The 19,334-nt window shown below is 41.5% G+C and overlaps 1 protein-coding gene across 9 annotated transcripts in view; it reads left to right on the top strand.

Annotated features, from left to right (window-relative positions):
• The first annotated feature begins 4,959 nt into the window (after positions 1-4,959).
• rbm47 (RNA binding motif protein 47) overlaps positions 4,960-19,334 on the top strand; it is a 43,693-nt gene continuing 29,318 nt past the window's right edge. For 3 of the 9 annotated variants that reach the window (XM_088004432.1, XM_088004428.1, XM_088004409.1), the window contains exons 1-2: positions 5,158-6,106; positions 6,592-6,769. The gene's annotated coding sequence lies outside the window, so the exon portion shown is untranslated. Of the gene's footprint in view, positions 5,133-5,157; positions 6,107-6,591; positions 6,770-19,334 lie in introns of those variants that run through there. The other 6 variants (XM_088004442.1, XM_088004434.1, XM_088004438.1 and 3 more) reach the window with 4 other exon arrangements.

The following is a 19,334-nucleotide window of genomic DNA, read 5'->3' as shown; positions in this document are numbered from 1 at the left end:
GATGAACTTAAATCCTCTTTTTCCCCCTTTGTCCCCTTGCTCTCTCTGTGAGGTGGAACTAGCCAGCGTACATGGGGGAGATTTATCAGTGTGTTTGGAAAAAATCAGAGTGAGGTCTTCGGGCCAAATGAGCCTCACTTCTCTGTGGGTGAGAGTACAGCTGGAGAGATTATCCCCTCCAACACGCGTCATCAGTGTCGCCTCACAACAGGCCTCCAGTTGCTCTGGACGGGCTGTGTTTGTGTGTGCGTGTTTGTGTGTGCGTTAGCTTCAATAATCAGCCCTGTTGGAGACGACGGGGTTTGTGCGGCCATAAGCTGACCTGGAATTTTTTTCAATAAAAGGTTTAATCTTTAACAGGAGGCAGGTGCATGAGAGTTTCTCTTTCTTTTCTTTTTTTCTCTCCTTGTTTTGCTCCTTAAGCCAATTTATCTGCTTGGTTACTTCAAATAACCTTTCACATGAATGTCACTCAGTCACAATATTTGCATTGCGATGCATTTGACCTCTAGTTGCATCATTGCTGCTTGGTAAAGTGAAATATTAGGCAGCACTCATTTCTTTCATTTTGTTTGCATGTTACATTCATAACTGAAATTTCAGACACGAAGTTTGATGCTGCCTTTACTTTTTTTGTGTGCCTTTTTATAAGGAAATAAGGAGATGAAGGAATCTGCAAATAGGGAATACAAACAGAATAAAACTATTTTATTTCATTTAACCTTTATTTAGCCAGATTAGTTATTAAGAAGAAATTTTTAAAATAACAACCTGGTGTGGAAAGAAGCATTTTTTTAAGACTACAAACCAGTTTCTGAATAACTATTTATTTAAAAAAAAAAAAAAAAAACGTAATGACTTCATTTGCTTTCTAGCTGGGAAAGGTGGCATAGCAGAACAGAAATAATTCTGGTTTTATTTAGTCAGTTTCAGAAACACAAATCGAAAGTTACTTCATTAGATTGGTGGTTGGTAGATATACAGGGAAGCACAGAATCATTCATATCTCTGACAGATTTAAATGGATATGTATTTCAATTCAACCAAAGAGTTGGTTTCTGACAGGAAATAATGATTTCAAATGTAAAACAAAACGTATCACTTCCAACAAAAAAAAAAGAAAAAAAAAAAGAAGTTGTTCTCTGTTCCTGAAAAACGGCATGTTGACAATGATTCGCCTATTATTTTAGTGGTATTTACCAAGTTCATATGCAAGTGTGTGCAGGAGTTCAATTTCCTTGGCCATCTTGTTTTGGCTTCTTTCTACAGTTATTGGATGAGGTCTAGGTCAAGGTGCTGCAGCATCAGGGTAAAGCCTTCACCTTGCACCTTTTATTTTTCCATCACCCAGACAGTTATGCCTGAAGCTAAAACACAAGGTCCTAAACAAGACTGATCCACACATGCTTTTTTGCAGCAATGACAATAACACACAAATCTTGATTATTCCTGTTTTTCTTTTTCGAAGCTTGTATTTGTGCATGTGCATGCAAAACAACTTCTAGAACCCTACAAGCTCTTCATGATTTGTTTATCAAAGTTTTATTATTATTATTTTTTTGCTATCAGGCGATCGTTTAGCCAAGTCTCTTGTAAAATTCCTGAAGCATTTTATAACAGTGTTTCTCTCCTCAGCCTGACATCTAGTTTGTTTTTGTTACAAACTAAAGAAAGTGAACGCTGAAAGTTTTTTTTGTTATCCTCTGTAAGCTAGTCAGACAAGGGCAGCTGGTCCTACTTTTCTTTTTTTTTTTTTTTTTTTCAAATTTCCATTTAATTTTTAATAAAATTCTGATATGATGAGATGGATAAAATTGAGCAGGCAGCTCCTTAATTTTAGAAATTTTAAATAGAGAAACTATTTAAAAATAAATATTTTTAAAGGCAAGTAAAGTTAGTGCATAAAAGATGTTTTATGCTCACCACATATTGATCTGTATGATCTGAGTTCATGGATCCAGTTCACCACCACACACCGCTGTAACATGATCCAAGTTTTCCTCTGTCCTAAGTTTTCCAGACCCTGAACCTTGATTGGATCCACTTGTTCCGGGTGAATAGCCACACTACCCCATCCCTTTGTGTGCCATTGTTTTGAATCATAAGAGTATCGGTTGAGTGTTTTACTGGGAATCTGGGCTCTCTGTGTCTCACATCGCTCTATTGTGCAGCAAAGAGGGCAGAGTTTGAGCTGCCTATTGTGAGGGAAGTTTACTTTGTTTACTCCTTGTGAGAAAAGAGCGAATGCTGAGGTATATTATGTACGGCTCAAGAGCTTTTATTAAAAGGAAACTTTAAAATGAACCCTGGTTTCGTTTTAGACCCAATCACAGAAGCAGGTGCAGAGGGTCTTGTTGACTAATTGGACACAAGAACATAGTTCAAAAGTCGTAAACATGGTGTGATAACCGGTATAAAAACCAGACTCACCAAACACCATTTTGAATGGCCTTCTTGAACACTTTGTCATACCAATTTAAAACTTGGTACAAATACATAATTAACTGGTTGCAGGCATATTTCTCTGAAAAATATGACCACTAGAGAGAAGAGCCGAGTGGAGAGATTTTGTGTCCCTGGCATTTTATCTGGTTCACCAACTTAGACATTTCCATTTCCAGTAGCTTTGATAAATTGACTTTGTAATTTTATGTTGCCAAAAGCATTTTTCGTAAAACCTTTCTGCTAATCTATAAAGATAAAATCCTCCAAGCTCCCTGAGGCCATATAAAATCGCAAGAGGACTGGCAGGTTGTTGTAGGTTTGAACTTAGTTTAAGTTTTAAATTTCACTCAATTGCTAATGTTTAGCAGTGACGTATGTAATGTGAAAGGTCAACGCTATGAAACTTACCGAAAATCGCCTGTAGCGTAAAAACAAAAAAACAAAAATAAAATATCCTCCACTAGCGAGAAGAGCCGATCCAATTTAGGCGGCTGTTAATGCTAATTCAATATTTGGAAGCGCGACCAACATGGACTGAACGGCTTCGTTCACGTCCATCGCTGTCATTGCTAAAACTACAAGCAGACTACAATTATAAATCAGCGCAGAAAATTGACGTCATCGTTCACAACTTCTCTGTTCGCTGTTTGAACACAGGTTGAGTTGGAGGGATGGGAGGAAGCCCAGACTGAGCTGTGAAGCGAGATTAGCATCAAGTGGAATTGCGTAACAAAAAACCAAAAAACAAAAAAAAACAATTGCCAGGTTAGTGATATCTATCCCTCAAAGCCTTGAGTTTTATTAAAAAACAACAACAACAACAAAAAAAAAAAAACTCGCAGCTTCTTAAATTGCAGATGTTGAACAGCACAGTCCTGTACATAATCTGCTATGAGGTCTTATTGTGGTTCTTTTTCAAAACAGTAACAGGTGTTACGTCGATTCGCGTTTCTCCTTCAGATACTGTTTCCGCAGCGTCTTCTCCGCACCTCCGAGGCGGAAAAATACGCGCGTAACACCTGTTACCATGTCACACATGATGTCTTGTTTGCTGGTCGTGCTGGTTGAACCGTATTCATGTCTATGGGTTGAACAAACCATACGTCATTACTACATGATGACTCTCTTAGGGCATAATAGAGGCAGGCTGGCTTTTACCTTTCCCAAACACCTCCTTGGTGCTTTCACAAAACAGATGGAGAGGAAAAATGACATCTAAATCTCACCGTCAAGTGTTTTGTGAAATAGATTTGTTGAAAGAAAGCCACTAGTATTTGCTTTTGCAGTTTGTCACGCCCATGTAGGGGACACAACAAACATGACGACAGTGGAAGAAGATACTCGGACTTAAACAAAACCTTCAGACTTGCATGCAAAATCCCAAACTAGCACTGGACAAAACTGTGAACACAACGTCCTCATGGTGGTGGCAGCATCATGCTGTGGGGACACTTTTCTTCTGCAGAGATTTGGAAAACAATCGAGATTGAAAACGTTTACAGGCTGGTAAATAAGCGAGAGTGGGGTGGAGGTTCACCTTCAGGACAGTGGCCCCAAATACTCGGCGAAAATGGAACGGTCTAGATCAGAGGATATTCATGTGTCAGAACGGCCCAGTCAAAGCCCAGAATTAAACCTGATTAAGAATCTGTGGCAAGGCTGAGAACTGATTTTCAAAGATGATCTCCATCAAATCTAAATTCAGTTTTATAGTTTGTACGCAAAAATAAACCTGGAACAAACCTCTCCTCTAAGTCCACTCATACAGAGCTTCGCTAAAGTATGTAAAAGTGTAGCACAGCACCTTGAACACACCCACAGTAAAACACAGTGGGGGCAGCATCATGCCGTGGGACTGTGTTGATCTATTCACAGATAGTGTCCATTAAAATGTGCATTAAATTGAGCTACAGTGACCATAAATGAACACCACAGTTTTTCCCGTCACTTCACACGTACGCTCTACTTTACGTCGCCTGTCACAAATCACCTCTGTGAAGTGTACAGTGACTGGGGATTGTTATGTGATTGTAAAAAAGTTTCAGGGCTTAAAATACTTTTGCAAGGCCCTGTACCTGCAGTGTTGTATGCTTAATATTATGTGTGCATTTTTCCTTTATCTGTCTTTTCATTTAGGGCTTGTAAGATCTGTTAAGTAAGCATTAAAGTCAACGCATTGAGCAACTAATCCAACGGCCCAGCCTCCTCCCTACCAGAGTTCAGGCGCTGTGTTGAAACGATATTTCTCTGTGTGAGCACTTCTGACTCAATCTCAGTTTCCTATGCACACACACACACTTACAAGTTCCCTACTGTGTGAGTAAGTGCATATGTGTGTGTGTGTCTGTGTGTGCATGGGGGGGGGACTTTATCTGAATGTATGCATGCGTGTCTGCGCGTGTGGGTGCATGTGTGTGTGTGTGTGTGTGTGTGTGTGTGTGTGTGTGTGTCTCTGTGTGTGTTGTTACTCTAAACAGGGATCCAGCTTCCTCACTTCTCTCTTCTGTCCTCACTCTGGTGTCTGGCTGGCTGTTCTCGCCGCGGCTGTAACCGTTCAGCACATCGTGCTCGCTGCCTCCCCAGTCTCCATGACAACAGGCTGTCACAAAGGCGTCAAAAAGTCACCGGAGATCAGGAAGAAGGAAGCACCTGGTCCCACCCTCGCCGCGGCACTCTAAGTAATCCAGGTAGGCAGACGCACACATTGGGGAGACGCACTGTTACACAATATTGAACGAGAGATGAAGGCTGCTCTTGTCAGGAGTGTGTTGAAACAGAGATACATGATCAAACAAGTACCTTCGGGGAAAAGAAAGGGAGTAAAAAGAAGCTGAACGCGGAGAACGAGAAGCTCCGAGCTGTGTCACTGTTTTACTTTCAGTTCAGGTGTGAAGGAAGCAGCAGCCTCTCCAAAGGCTGGAATGTGTTGGTGTTAGACATATTGAGCTTCAAGTTTCACTGCAAGTCATCTTCACGCTGACAGTAAAACACAAGGAGCGGGATTGGGTGTCTGAGAGGAGCTGTTATTACATAAAGTTGTCATTATGGTGGGATCCACTTTGCTGACGTCAAAGAGCGAAGACAGTCGCCCCAAAGACGGCGAGTCATCATGACCTTACGAGGCGGCAGAGGGTGATCAGCGGTAATAAGCAGGTGGCGGATGAGAGCAATCATGTGGCGAAGGTTTGGAATGAGGTGTGAAGGAAACCCCTTCTGGAGGAATGCTGCTCAGGCTGTTAGGACATGGGCGCGTGCACGCACACACACACACACACACACACGCACACACACACACACACACACACTCACGTGCGCGCACTCATTCAGGCAGGTTGAACAGGGGCACAAGAGGATAGCATTTCCCATCCGGAATGATAGAAGGGAGGAGGTGTGCCGGGAGTTTGGGCAGTTCTGATTCTGGTTTGGTGAGTTTCAGGGGCAGGTAGTGTGTACACCTTACACACAGCAGCAGAGGCACAAGGCAGGAGGATTTCTAGTGAAACGAAAGCAGCGGAAAGGCAGAACTGAACACCTCAAAGAGTTTTGGGTCCAGAAGCATCGAGGCTTGAGTTGAGCGTCATGCAGCCCTGACTGGAGCGCTGCGTAGGTCATGGTTTGCTGTGAAGGAAGATAGATTGTGGTGTCTCATAGGATCAAGAAGGTATTCACCGGGATGATTAGTGTGTCTGCGTGTGTGTATGCGTGTGTGCTCTGAACTTTTTCATTTCTTCTACCTCCCTTTGGTCTCTCCCCCCTTCCAAGCTCTGAGGAATGCGGGGCTTATGTCAGTGAGAGTCAGGTACAGACTCACTAATTACCACTGCCCTCCCTACCTCCATCCTTCCCTCCCTCCCTCCCTCCGTCTGTTCTCTCCTTCTTCACCGTCACCTCCTGCTCTCTCCTCCACTTTAAGACCTTGCGGGCTCCCCCCTCTGTTCTCCTGTCTCCCGCTGTTGCGTCTACACGTGTTGTCGTGACTGGAGCAGAGAGGAGAGGACAAACAGAGAGGATCTGAGTCAGGATCTGAAAAAACACCAAAAGGAGAAGAGAAACTCTGACTTGTCCTCTCTGGCTGTGTGAGTGTTTGGAGTTGGTCGCCTGAGATCTGTTCTCACTGTTCTTTTTGTGGGGGCCCCGTCACTGAAGACAGGAGTCCGCTTGACAACCAGCACGAGGCGAGCGGCGAACCTGACGGACAGCGCAGAGGAGGAGGCGAAGAGAAAGAAAGAGAAGATGAGAAAGTGACGAGTTGGATCGTTGCTTTTTGCGTGGTGGACGAAGAACCGACGGCGACGCAGCGACTACACGTCCCATCATCCCACAGGTTGGCTGGAAACTCATCACACGAGTTCTCTGCACTTCTTCTACTACTTCTTCTCCTTCGCTTTTCACTCTTGATCCCTAACAGATACTCTGTGAGGACATTGTGTGTTTTCTCACCTGGATGGCTCGTACTATGCACACACTAACACACAGATGCACACACACAGTGGGTATCTGGAAGGACATTTTTTCAGCTGGTCAAGTGATCACACTGACCCAGCTGACTGCTGTAACCTTCACGGCAAGGTTACGGGACGAGGTCTGGATGTTTATTTGTGTGTGTGCGTGAGTGAGTGTGTGTATGGTTGTGTGCTTTTAACTAATGTCTTGTCTTGCCATTTTGTGTGTGTGTGTGTTTGAAAAACTGGTCGAGCAGGGCGCCAGTCAGCCTTGGGTGTCCTGTTGTTGTACAAACGAGATTTAGTTGCGTGTGTGTGTGTGTGTGTGTGTGTGTGTGTGTGTGTGTGTGTGTGTCTGCGTGCGCATACACTGAGCCTGCAGTGTGTCTGTTTAGGACGGCTCATATCCAGCTGATATTTTCAAGAACAGATGTCCTGTGCTTCTCCATACGATGATGTGCACTTTGAATTTAGGTTTGAAGGAGACGTACCTTTGACAAAATCTGCCGGCTTCTTAAATAATATCTGTAACACCGTGGTCTGTTTTAACCATGTAATTTAAACTCTGAAGCGGCTTTTAATCCAACTGAAGATTACACAACTTGTAGGACACAAAGCAAAACTGAGACTGAAACAAACAAAAAAACTGGTAGTGAAACTCAAAGTAATACATCACAAGTTCTGTAAAATTATTTGCACAATGCCGGACTGATTTAATTCAGATCAGTCCAGTAATTTGCAATACAATCCAGAAATGTATTCAGATTCAGATGTAGCTCCACACAGTCCAATTTATGGTTCTGTCTGTGGCTCTGTTTGTGAGAGACATAGTTAAAAACAAAAAGACTGAACCAGAATTATAGCTAAGAAAAACTAAGAGATAATGTAGAAGTAATAGCAGTTTTAGTTCCACCACCGGCTGAATACTGAAGCACTGGGCTGTACATTCTTTCTATGGGAAAGAAATACAAAGAGACGAACCCAGTTAAGGGAAATAACTACTGCACAGATGTCTCTGTCTGGGAAAGAGACATTTCTGAACACAGAAGCACCGAGTGAATTTCCCTCCTTGTAAAATAAAATCAAAGAGCGTTCACAAAGATGATGGCAGTGATAACAACGTCAGTGATGCGTCTAAAATAGAGCTAAACACAGAAGAGTGCTTTCCATAGATGATGAGGCAAAACGAGTAACAAAGTTAGAGGCAGTAATATTCCTATTAATAGCCATTTCTAGAAAAGAAAAAAAAACCCATGGAGATACTGGATAAGCACAGACATACTTCATTATCAGCTTTCATAATGTCCCATAACGTGAGGACAGGGAGGACTAATATATGTAAAACACAATGGGTGCTAAAGTCCTTGCCTTACATGAGTTTGTAGGACAAAGTTCGTGGAACATAATAGAGGCAGTCGACCTTGGCTCAGGTTTTACAGAGAATAAAACCTGAGAGTGTAAATTAGGTGTCCTCCAGAGATACCATCCTGTAGTTTTTGTGTAGATGCCTCCCTACCTGGACTGAATTCAGACAACCTTATCATAAAATACTCTACATGTAGGTGTAGGTATGTTTGATTCACATTCAAGAATGACTCAATCGATGCTTATAAACTGAGATTGTTTTCTTTACGACGACTTTCAAAGAGGATGATTCATGTATCAGTTTTTAAACAACAACTTTTTTCTTTACTGAGTTTGTGTGTTACATCTCTTTGCTGTTTTGAGGCAGCTCATTTGAAATTTATTTTTCTATTTCAAAAGCTGCCTCCGTAGCTCCTCGAGAGCCTCAGAGGTTTGCACGAAATACGTTGTGACATTACCTCACCCCCATTATGACACACTTTAGAAAGTACAACTATTCTAATGCTTTAAAGGGCTGACATTCTTTCGTTCTCCAAAGCCTGAACGAGGCTGAGGAGTATTTACTGTAAATGTTTATGCAGGTTTCTGGAAGGTGTGTGTCTGGTCAGACCTGATGAGGTGGTGACACGTGGTGTCTTTGCACTACCTCACGCAAGACCAAAACTAAAAATAGAATCATGGAAAACGGCAGACTTGTGACACTTCTTTTAAAGTCAAACGATTCTGTATTCGCGTCACCTCCTCGTTAAAGCCACGGCGAATTGTGCAAGTAGATGTTTTCAAAAAACTAAAAAAAAAAAAAAAAGTCATTAAAGATTGAATCTAGATTTGAGCTGTTTTGTCCCAGTATGACTTTACTGGTAAATCGTGTTTGGGCCGTTATTGGTTTCAGGAAGACGAGACTAGTGACTGAAGAAGATTCAAACAGGAAGAAAATGTGACATTTCTTTTGTTTTTTTAGAAGCGCGACTTAGAATACTGTTTAGCAAACCTCAAACATAAGGAAGAGAAACAGCTTAAACGGCATGAATTAGAGGCAAACAGACACGTAGTATACAGTCATGCCACATGATCATCTCAAGCTGAATATGAGGAAGCACAGATTTAGTGCACTGCGAATGCGACAAAGCCAAATCCAGAAGCTCAGGGCCAGAAATCCAGAGCTGCGCCGCGCACAGAAACTCATGCAGCTCAGGCAGAGAAGGGGACCTGTTAGCACTATTGTGCTGTTTATGAAACACCTGTAACCAGATCTCATCTCCTCTCCCTCTCTTTCTCTCTCCTTCTCTCCGACTCTTTCTGTTTGTCACAAACACACACATACCTGGAGAGCACAATGGCCACATTCTTCCCCTCCGTCTACCCCTCCCACCTTCCTCTTTAGCTCCCATCTGACCGGGCCAAACACAGAGTGGCAGCAAGACGAAAAGGAAGTAAAACAGGTCAAAATTACTGTTGCGTGATGTGTTACGAAGAGGCATAACATTTAAAGTGTGCTCATTTGCAACAGGAAATATATGAGACTATCAGGAATTTAAAGCTTCCTTTTGAAGAAAAAAAAAGAGACAAAACAAGTATTAGGACAAATAATAAAATGAATTATTTTAAAGAGGTAAATACATATACAGCTCTGGGAAAAATACAAGAGACCTCTTCACTGAATCCCATTGAAAACCTCATGGTTACTCCACCAAATATCGATTTCTGAAACATTAGTATTGTTGTTTCTAAATGAATATGAACTTGTTTTCTTTGCATTATTTGAAGTCTGAAAGCGCGGCATCTCTTACGTTATTTTGACCAGTTCTCATTTTCCGCAAATAAATGCTAAATTGTTGCTTTGAATTTCGGAAACAAATTGTCAGTAGTTTATATAATAATAATAATAATAATAAAAAAAATCAATGTTCATTTTACTCAGACGTATGCCTATGAAAAGCAAATTCAGAGAAACTGATCATTTTAAGTGGTTTTTAAAAATGTTTCCAGAGCTGTATTTATGCCCTTTCTACTGACCTTGAAGAAGCGTGTGTTATTAGTCCTACATTTTGTTCGGCAGGACAAGATTATGTGGCTCTTTAGATAGTATAAAGTGCATTTTTACAGATAAAAAACATTTTACACCAAACTGTTTGGTTTTGAGAAAGACAAACTAAAGAGAAATTTTGTTTTTATTTATTAGGAAATCAATAATTATAGTAAGAACGATAAATAGCTCTCTCCCTTGTCAAATGCTCCGTTGACACCCTTCCTCGTCCGTCTGCTCACTCAAAATTCTTTGCAAAACATCATTTCAAATGTACCCAGAAACATTTGCTTGTTGCAGCAAACATCCTGTTGAAGTTTACACTGCAAACAGCAGTCATGGATTACAGGTTTGCAGTACTCATTAAGACTAATAATAATAATAATAATAATAATAATAATAATAAAAAAAACTTATTTAAATGACGCATTGGTTTCCATTTCTGATTTGTGTTCAGATCTGTACTTTGCTTTGTTTGCATTTCTGCTGGCATACACCGTTTTTATGAAGGAGGTTTTCCTAAAAAGGTTCCTCATGACTTTACGTTGATATGACGATAATTTGTTTATTCGTCTGGAGGGAACGCAGAGCAGAAATCTAATCGACTCGAAAGCAATCAACACTTTACTAAAGCCAGTTTCAACTCTCTGCCACTCCACTAAGATGAGACATTGTGTAACTTAATGTTCGTCTGTGAATGTGGCGGCTCGACTGAGTGTGTAAACAGGTGACATCCACTCTCTGCCAAGGCTGGATCAACACTCCCCGTCCCCTGTTTTTCCTCAGTCCCCTTTCCGCTGTTCAACCTTCGACCCCTGCGTAACCCCGGCGCCCCCCGGTGCGGTGACACCAGTGAACTCTCTATCCTCTCCTCTCGTCCTACACCCCTGCTTTCCTCCCTCCTCGCTCCTCCAGCCTGCTCCAGCCCTAATGCTCTTATTATGCTTCATTTCACTGTAAGTCACCTCTGCAGGAGAAAATGAGCGAACCAGAAAACAGGACCTTCTTTACAAACCCATGCATATAGGCCGACGCCTCTCGTGGCAGCTGTTGCTAACATTTCCAATGATTTCCTTGTTTTTTTTTTTATTAACTCTAAAGTAAGTCAGGTGATACAAAATCTATTTTCCCCAAGGACATTAACATTTACCCATTAAAACCTTCTTAGATCTTTCTATGGCAGGTTAAAGACACTCAGATTTAGCATTGATATTATGCTAATTTTATGACTTTTAATTTTCAATGAACAACTTCAGGTTTTTTTGTTTTTTTTTAAAGAATGCAGTGAAAAGGTTTGAATTTATGTTGCTTTTTCTGAACTCCAGACATGTTTAAAATGATTCGTACAGCTCAAATATACTTACACACAGACTGATACTCGGTTAGACGTTCCATAGCAAACAGGGGGAAAAACACACTTCTTACAGCCATCGATAAACTTCTGACATAATTCTAGATGGTTATTTGACTGATGTTCTTATCAGAATTGGTAGAGTTCATTTTAACTGGTTGGTCTTCAAACGGGGTCAACAAATTCCCAACATGAGTCAAGACTAGATCCTGTTTTGATCTCTGCTGGGGGATCATTATCCTGTTGGCGCACCCAGCCGTCGACAAGGTTCATGTCACGACTGTGGTCGAGGAGTGGACCCCAAAATGCAGCAGGCTGGAGACGTAATGTGGAGTTTTAACATGAAAATTTAATATGAAAAAATGAAGAAGAAAACTTCCAAATGTGAACAATCCAACGGAGCGCAAAGAATAAAAAAAAAAACAACCAAAAAAAACAGAGTGACGAGCAAAGTGATGAGACAGACTGGCGAGTTGTGACTGAGATAGAGGAGCTTAAATACTGGGAGGCAGCAAATGGAACAATTTGCTCCAGGTAGATTGCAGGTGTGAGTAGTTGGCACAGGATCTGGCTGAGGCACAGGGAGAAGGTGGCACAGGGAAGCTAAGGAGATATACTGGAGAATAACACCAGGGAGCGGAAAATACTTCTAATACTAGAGAAACAATAAGACTAAAGAAAACCTGATAAACTAGAAGAGAAAAAAGTAATCTTTCCATTTTACCAATGCGTTTCCTCGTACTGGAAGTCATGTCAGTGTTTTGAAGGATGTTAGTCAAAAGTACTGATCTGGATCTGAAAATGAATCTGTGGTGGAAGATTAGGGTGATGGCAGGGAGGTCTTCCAACCTCTACAACTTGGAACTCATCACCAAAGATAAACCCTCAAAAGTATTAACATTTATAAGAAGTGTTTGGTGTCAATAGTGGTTTTTCCATTGATTACTCAGAAGTGTTGTTTGTTGTTCGTTTGTTTTTTAAATATAGAAAACATATTAATACTGTTTTCCCCCAAAATATGTTATTTTGTCTTTTGAGAGACTCTTCCCTCATTTCCTGCCAGAAACAAGCTTGTTGGTTCAGTGCTAATCATTGTTAATGTGCGTCTCGGCGGGGTGTGAATAACTTTGGGCTCGCTTTTATGTAAACCTCTGACCAGCGCTGTGCACACATCCTCAGATTTCTGGTGGCTGTTCTCAGAGACACTCTCCTATGCATACCTGTTGCTCCACACAATAGCCCAGTTGTCCAGACAGCTGGCCGTGGCAAGGTGTGCGAGCGTGTGTGATTTGATTCTGGTTTGGAGGAGAAGTAAATACGGATGGGATGTGTGTGTGTGTGTGTGTGTGTGTGTCGGGGTGCGTTTGTTTGTAATACCTTGTGGGGACGATTTTCCTGACATATACTACGTTGTGGGGACCAGTCGCTCCTCGTGGGGACCTGAGCCTGGTCCCCACGAGGGGAAACCCTGTTTTTGGGTCAGGGGTCAGAGTTAGGGCTAAGGTATGAATTGAGTTTTGGTTAGGGTTAGGGTTAGGTATGTGATGGTTAGGGTTAGGAAAAGGGTAAAGGTAAGGTTTAGGCTGTAGAAATGAGTAGAAATGAATGGAAGTCAATGGAAAGTCCCCACGAAGATAGCAAAACAAACGTGTGTGTGTGTGTGTGTGTGTGTGTGTGTGTCGCGGTGTGTGTGTGTGTGTGTGTGTGTGCTCGAAAGCGAGCGGCTCCAAAGGAAAGAAACTTCACACTGTACGACTCTGCCTTTCATGACAGGGTTTCACCCACAAGCCCACATATTGCCTCCCCGGGATGTGCCAGAATGGAATGTCCCATATGGTGTATCGGACTATGAACCCGTTCACAAAACTGATACAGAGTAGTCGCACAGAGGCCGCTCTTGCACACACAAGCACACTCATCTTACGCACAGACGCTCTGGTTCGTCATTTTCTCTCTCGTCCATGTTTCTCCTCTGACCCGTTCCCACACTCCTGTCTTTTGTTGGGTTAGCGGCGTCAGCGTGCAGGCAGGGCGACGGGTGTGTTACGCACAGCTTTGGTTTCTCAGGATGATTTCGTTTTATTCCGGGCCTTGAAACACCTGACTGTGAGGTTTGCGTGACATCGTTTAGCAGTTCTGCCTTTGTGCGTCCCTGTTTGGGGGCGTTAGCCTGAGTTCACGGCCGCTGAATTCTAGCAGCTTTTCATTCAGCTCTTATCGGCCGGCTATGCTTTCCCCTTCTCACCTTACTGGATGTGGGTGTGAGAGGCTTTTAGGCGAGCGGCGTTGGGGAACATTTTGTCTTTCCAAGTAGCAGGGGACGGCAAAGACCGTTGGTTTGCTAAAAGATGAAATCCTTGCACATTAAAACACAAGTGCTTGGATATTGAAGAATATTCTGTAATGTAAGGAATACAAATGTGGTAAAATAAACTGTTAGGAGTTGGAGAATGTGGGAGCCTATTTGTGATTTCCTAGGAAATTAGGCATTCAAGGGTGTGTCGTGGAAAAGAAAATAGAAATCCTATTGCTCATGTTTGCAAAATAATGCAATAGTCGTTCTGTGAACTGAACAAAAAAATGCGTTTGAGGAGAAAGTAAATATTGTGACTCATTTAGGTGAGTTTCTAAGCAAGTCCGGCTGTTTCATGGTGAACTATAATTTCTTTCACACACTTCCATCTTCTTTCCATTTTCCATTTTTATTGCTAACCTTTTCCACTCAATCTGATGATCCTGACAATCTGTTTCTGTGCAGATGAAACCTAAACTTTCCAAGCGAGTTATCTACAGAAACCAGGAAAGCGTTCCTGAAAAGATGCTGCTCAGCTTCGCACATTTTTACATTCCAGGTTGCACTTCCACCGACAACTCTTCACAACTACTGTGCTGTGATGAACTCGAGGCCTTGGACAACCTATTTCAGTTCGCAGTGTAATGTTTCCACAACCAGGTTCTATTGTCGCCTGATATTTTCATTCGGTGACTTGTGACTGCCTCCAGGGTTACATCCCGAACAGACCGCCATTTCAGCACAAGCCAACAAAGTGACACTCACTGCGGCTGATTGGCTTGACTTGTATATTTTTGGACTGTGGGAGTAAGCAACATAAAATTTGATAAAACTGGACTTGGTCTGCGTGTCGCAGAATCATGGTTGAATTTGAACAAACACGTTGGTAATTAAATGTGATTGTGCTGTAATCTGCAAAACACTGTGATCTACAGTGTTTTACAAAAGCTTTTCAACTTTCTCACAGTTTGTTGTGTTACATTACGTCCACAAACTTCGCCGTATTTAATTGGGATTTAATTGGGAAAAAATCGTGAAACATTTTTTTGTTGTTGTTTTTTTTGTGTGTGTTTGCTTTCAGTCCCACCAGGTCAATTAATACTTTATAGAACCACCTTTCAATGCAATTGCAGTGGCAGGTCTTTAGGTTTATTTCTGTTCCAGCTTTTGTCATCTAGAAACTAAATGTTTGCCCTTCTTTGCCAAGTCACTCAAACTCAGTCAAACTGAAGAGAGCGTCAGGAAACACATATTTTAAAGTTTCAGTAAACGGGCTAAACATCTGGAGACTAGAGTATCAGAGTATTTTTTCAATATGCCCACATCCATATTTCAATTAGTTTGGGGATAAGTGCCTTGCCTTCTTTCAAGGAAGAAGTTGGATCTGAACCCACAAGAGCTTTTTCCACTAAGCCACAGCCATTCCACAGAGAAATTAATTAGCCCATTAGCAAGCTTTCTATTTGGATCAACGTCCGGAGTTTTACTGGGTCATTTCAAGCACATTGACACAATACGATGCTGCCACCACCATATGTTACTGTAGGGACTAGGATATGTTTGAAATACTTTAAAATGTCACTGCGTACAACGAAAGGAAGATTTTGTTTTTTACTTTTCTTGTGTTTGAGTGATTTAGAACCGAGACGGGTGTGTCCCTGTTTTATTTTTGTCACCTCTCATTTTGCCAACAAAATGACAAAAAAAAAAAAAAAAAAAAAAAAAAAATGCAAGGAACAATTTGCATGTTATGAAACTGGAGTAATACAAAACGCAAACAGTGAAAACAAGCGCCTATCTACACATTTATTTACTAATTTTCACATGAGCTCTGTTGAAGTTTTAGCTAAATTTAGCCCCCTTTACTTGGTGAGGCCTCCATTTGTCACATGATAACTGGGATTATTTCCTGGTACAGGGAGTTAGGACAGTCATCCACGTTGACGTTAAGGTGGTTAGTGGCTATTGGGCAGAAAATAAGCAGCTGCGCTGCGGCTTACATGTCATCAGCATGACAGCTTTTTGTTGTCCTCAAGTTTTTGAGCTGCTTCAGTGATTTTCCTCCCTATCTCTGCGGCCCTGCCTTCCTCCTTCCTTTTCTCCTTGACCTTGGCAGTGATTGTAGCACAGAAACGCACACGCTGTGCCTTGTCCTCTGCTGGTTAGCGACAGGCCACATGACTGCATGTAGAGCGAGCGTCAGCTGACCGACTTCTAGGCAAAAGGGGAAACGTCTTTCATCAGAATGAAGGAAGGGGGAAAAAAGAAATGAGATCTCATTGTCTTGTATTTGTGTGTGTTTGTGTGTGTGAGTGTGTGTGTGTGTGTGTGTGTGTGTGTGTGTGTGTGTGTGTGTGTGTGTGTGTGTGTGTGTGGCAGGATGGCAGAGAGGTCTCGCTTTTGTGCTGAGTCATTTTGCTAATCAGAGGAGCAACTCTGGAATTGGCTGACAGGAGTTGTGGGATTTCACGTTGCCGGTTTTGCTGAGAAAGTGCTAAAAAAGGAGCAGGGCGGAAGATTTTCTGTCAGTTCAAAGTTTTACTAAGTGTGATTGCTGTAAGTGATGTGTTCGAACATTTTGTTCGAACACAGCTGCTAATCTAGCAGGAGCTTTTCTGCATCCTGTTCCCCCCTCCTCTGTCATACTAACCCACAGTTTTAGTCACGGACGAATTATTTCCAACATATTTTATGTGTGTCGCATGTGAAGCAGATCAGAAGGCTGTTCGAACGGCGTCACGATGAGACCCAGAACCTCCGATGCTCACGTATACGACATCACTGAGTTGAATGCATGTTGGATCATTTTTGTCTTGGAAGAAATTTTTTGACATTTTGTCCAGCTGTGGCCTTCTAGCTGATCTCACATGCCTTGCAGGCCCAACACACACTTTTCATTTAATTTCTGTTTATGTTTTCAGTAACTATAACGTTTACAGACAATATAGAGCAGTCACCCCCCACCTGTCACATTGTTTCAGTTACTGTCTCGTTATTTTGGGTTGAAGGTTACTTATCTAATGATGGTGCTGTGTTTGACTAGCCCTGCCTTAAATTAAGTAGCTAATGTGTCGTGATGTGGACTAATTTAGATTTCTTTGAACACAGATCACATATTTTCAGATAGAGTCATGAGAGTGTCAGTGTTCCTGAGTTTTTGTTTCATTCTGCAATCCACACAGGCCTGAATTTCTGGATTTTTCTCTCTCGAGTTTTTAGCAGGGTCGGATTTTCAGGACAAGGCCTTGGAAAATATTAAAGTAGTCGAGTGATCTGTATGTTTCACAAATTACAAACAAGAGAAGGACAATTCAGGAGTGTTGAGGGAATATTTCACAGTTGTTTGTTCATCTAAACTCATTTAGATTAGTTGATTTAAAAATCTATAGCAGATGTCAAATCAAAACCTAATTATCCAAAAGACTCTCTAAATCCAGATGGGCAAAGTGCTAAATGTAGTCACAGAAGAAAAAGAAAAAAAAAATCAAAGATCAAACACATTACCGTACTTAAGTATCAAATTTATAGTAAAACATTTGGATATTTTTTTAAATTAAGATTTACTTGTAGAAAATTAAAACACTTTTTCCAGTCTCAGTGTGCATATTTCTCTACTTATCCAGACTTTGAACATATCAAAAGGAAGTTCCATATTTTCTGAGATGTCGTATGACCTGATGTGTTTGCTTTGCAGCTGGAACATGTTTTCTGTTGCTGTCAGTTGATAATTAGTGTCCCCATTCTAGCTGCTGACAATAGGGAGATATTTTACATGCTTTATGAGGGAGTGCACTCTAATTTACCCCATACTAGAATTTAGACAATTCTCTTGCTTCTGATTGGTTTGGAGGTGGCTGGAGGCGGGATCATGTTCCCTTCATGCAAGAGCTGGCATTTAAAATACTTTTCTATAATCATGGGAGAGTCAGCAGTAAGGAAATGTGGTTGTGTGACTGTAACAAATGTTAGGGTCAGCCTGCCCAAACAGGAGTCGGCACAATAATCACTACATTGAATTAATTATCTTTTGATTTATGTGAAATGTTTAATTGTCTGCATAATTCATCAGAATGCTCAACAATCAAGACAGATAAACAGTTGCATGAGTACCTGGATATGAAGTAGTTTGGTTATACAAAGTGGAAGGAAGCAGAGAACTGAAGAAATATTCTGTATGTAAGTAATCATTTAATTTTAGTTGTGTTCTGCCAATTCACATCACAGTTAAAGTGCTTCTTGCTGGAACAACGTCTTCATTCGTATTCTTGCTGGCCACTGAGATTTTGACACTGAATTGACTCAGTCTTTTACAGAGCAGTTGAAGTTTCTATTTTATGCTGAATATGCATTTGAACCACTCTCTGGGACCAATGGAGTATTCTGATCCGAAGCATTTGTAACCACACGAAGTCCATCCGGGCCGTGTTTCACAAGCATACAGAAACCGTGCTGCTATTAAAGAATATTGTCCTGTTTTTGTGATCCGTGAGGAGTTTTGATGATAAACAAGAGGCTGCCACCAGCGTCGGCCTCGGCTCTGTTTGTGTACATCTTTTCATGGTTCATAGGAGACCTGCAGGGCCAGTTTCTCTACGTCTCTGTTAACATTGCGATTGATGGCTTTATATCTGTCCCAACGTTATGTTGAAATCAGCATTTTCCTGATTTACGTCACACAAAGGCACCGTTTCTGAATGCTTTACGTTTTTACCAAATGTCTCGCTTTTCTCATTTTCTTACTTTGAAACTGGAATCTTTTCCTTAGATCAGAAACTCTAAATCCAAGTCGATGTCTAGAACAGCTTCTATTCTGCAACTTTTAGGTGCATCCCGTCTCCAACACACCTGGATTAAAAGGCATACTTGCCTCATCAGTGTGTCATTCAGCTATGCAGACGGCTGGTAACGAGTTGCAGGGCAGCAGCTCACCAGGATTAGACCTGGGCATGGCGATCTGGAACCTAAAGCCTTGTGATTCTGACTAGTTTTCTGCTGGCACACTGACAGCCAAAGTATTTATTCATAAAATCAAAACTGCCCTAACGCGCACATTTGCTCAAATATCAGCCCGGGTTTATAACAAGTTTGTAACCAAGCCATGTTTTACTTTATCGTACCAGGTTTTACAATAAGAGTTAGTTAGCACCTTTATTACATGCCAGTCAAGGGTAAGGTCTAACACCCATTAAGTGACGGCTGAAAAAAATTATAACGCTTTACACAGTTTGCAAACATTTAGACTGCTGAAGGAAATGCAATAAAATTTACACTGATAGCATAGCAATTCTTTATACTTAGGATATTTACTCACTGCTCTGCCCACCTTTAGACCTTTCAAACGTTGACCACTGGGATAGGCTACAGTCAGATTTTTGAGAAAAAAAAAAGGAAATAAAAATTACTTGCAGATTG

Source organism: Poecilia mexicana, unplaced genomic scaffold (assembly GCF_051168715.1).
Source record: "Poecilia mexicana isolate PSO_F unplaced genomic scaffold, ASM5116871v1 scaffold_1, whole genome shotgun sequence".
Lineage (NCBI taxonomy): Eukaryota > Metazoa > Chordata > Actinopteri > Cyprinodontiformes > Poeciliidae > Poecilia > Poecilia mexicana.
This window is presented reverse-complemented; position numbering and strand designations above follow the sequence as displayed.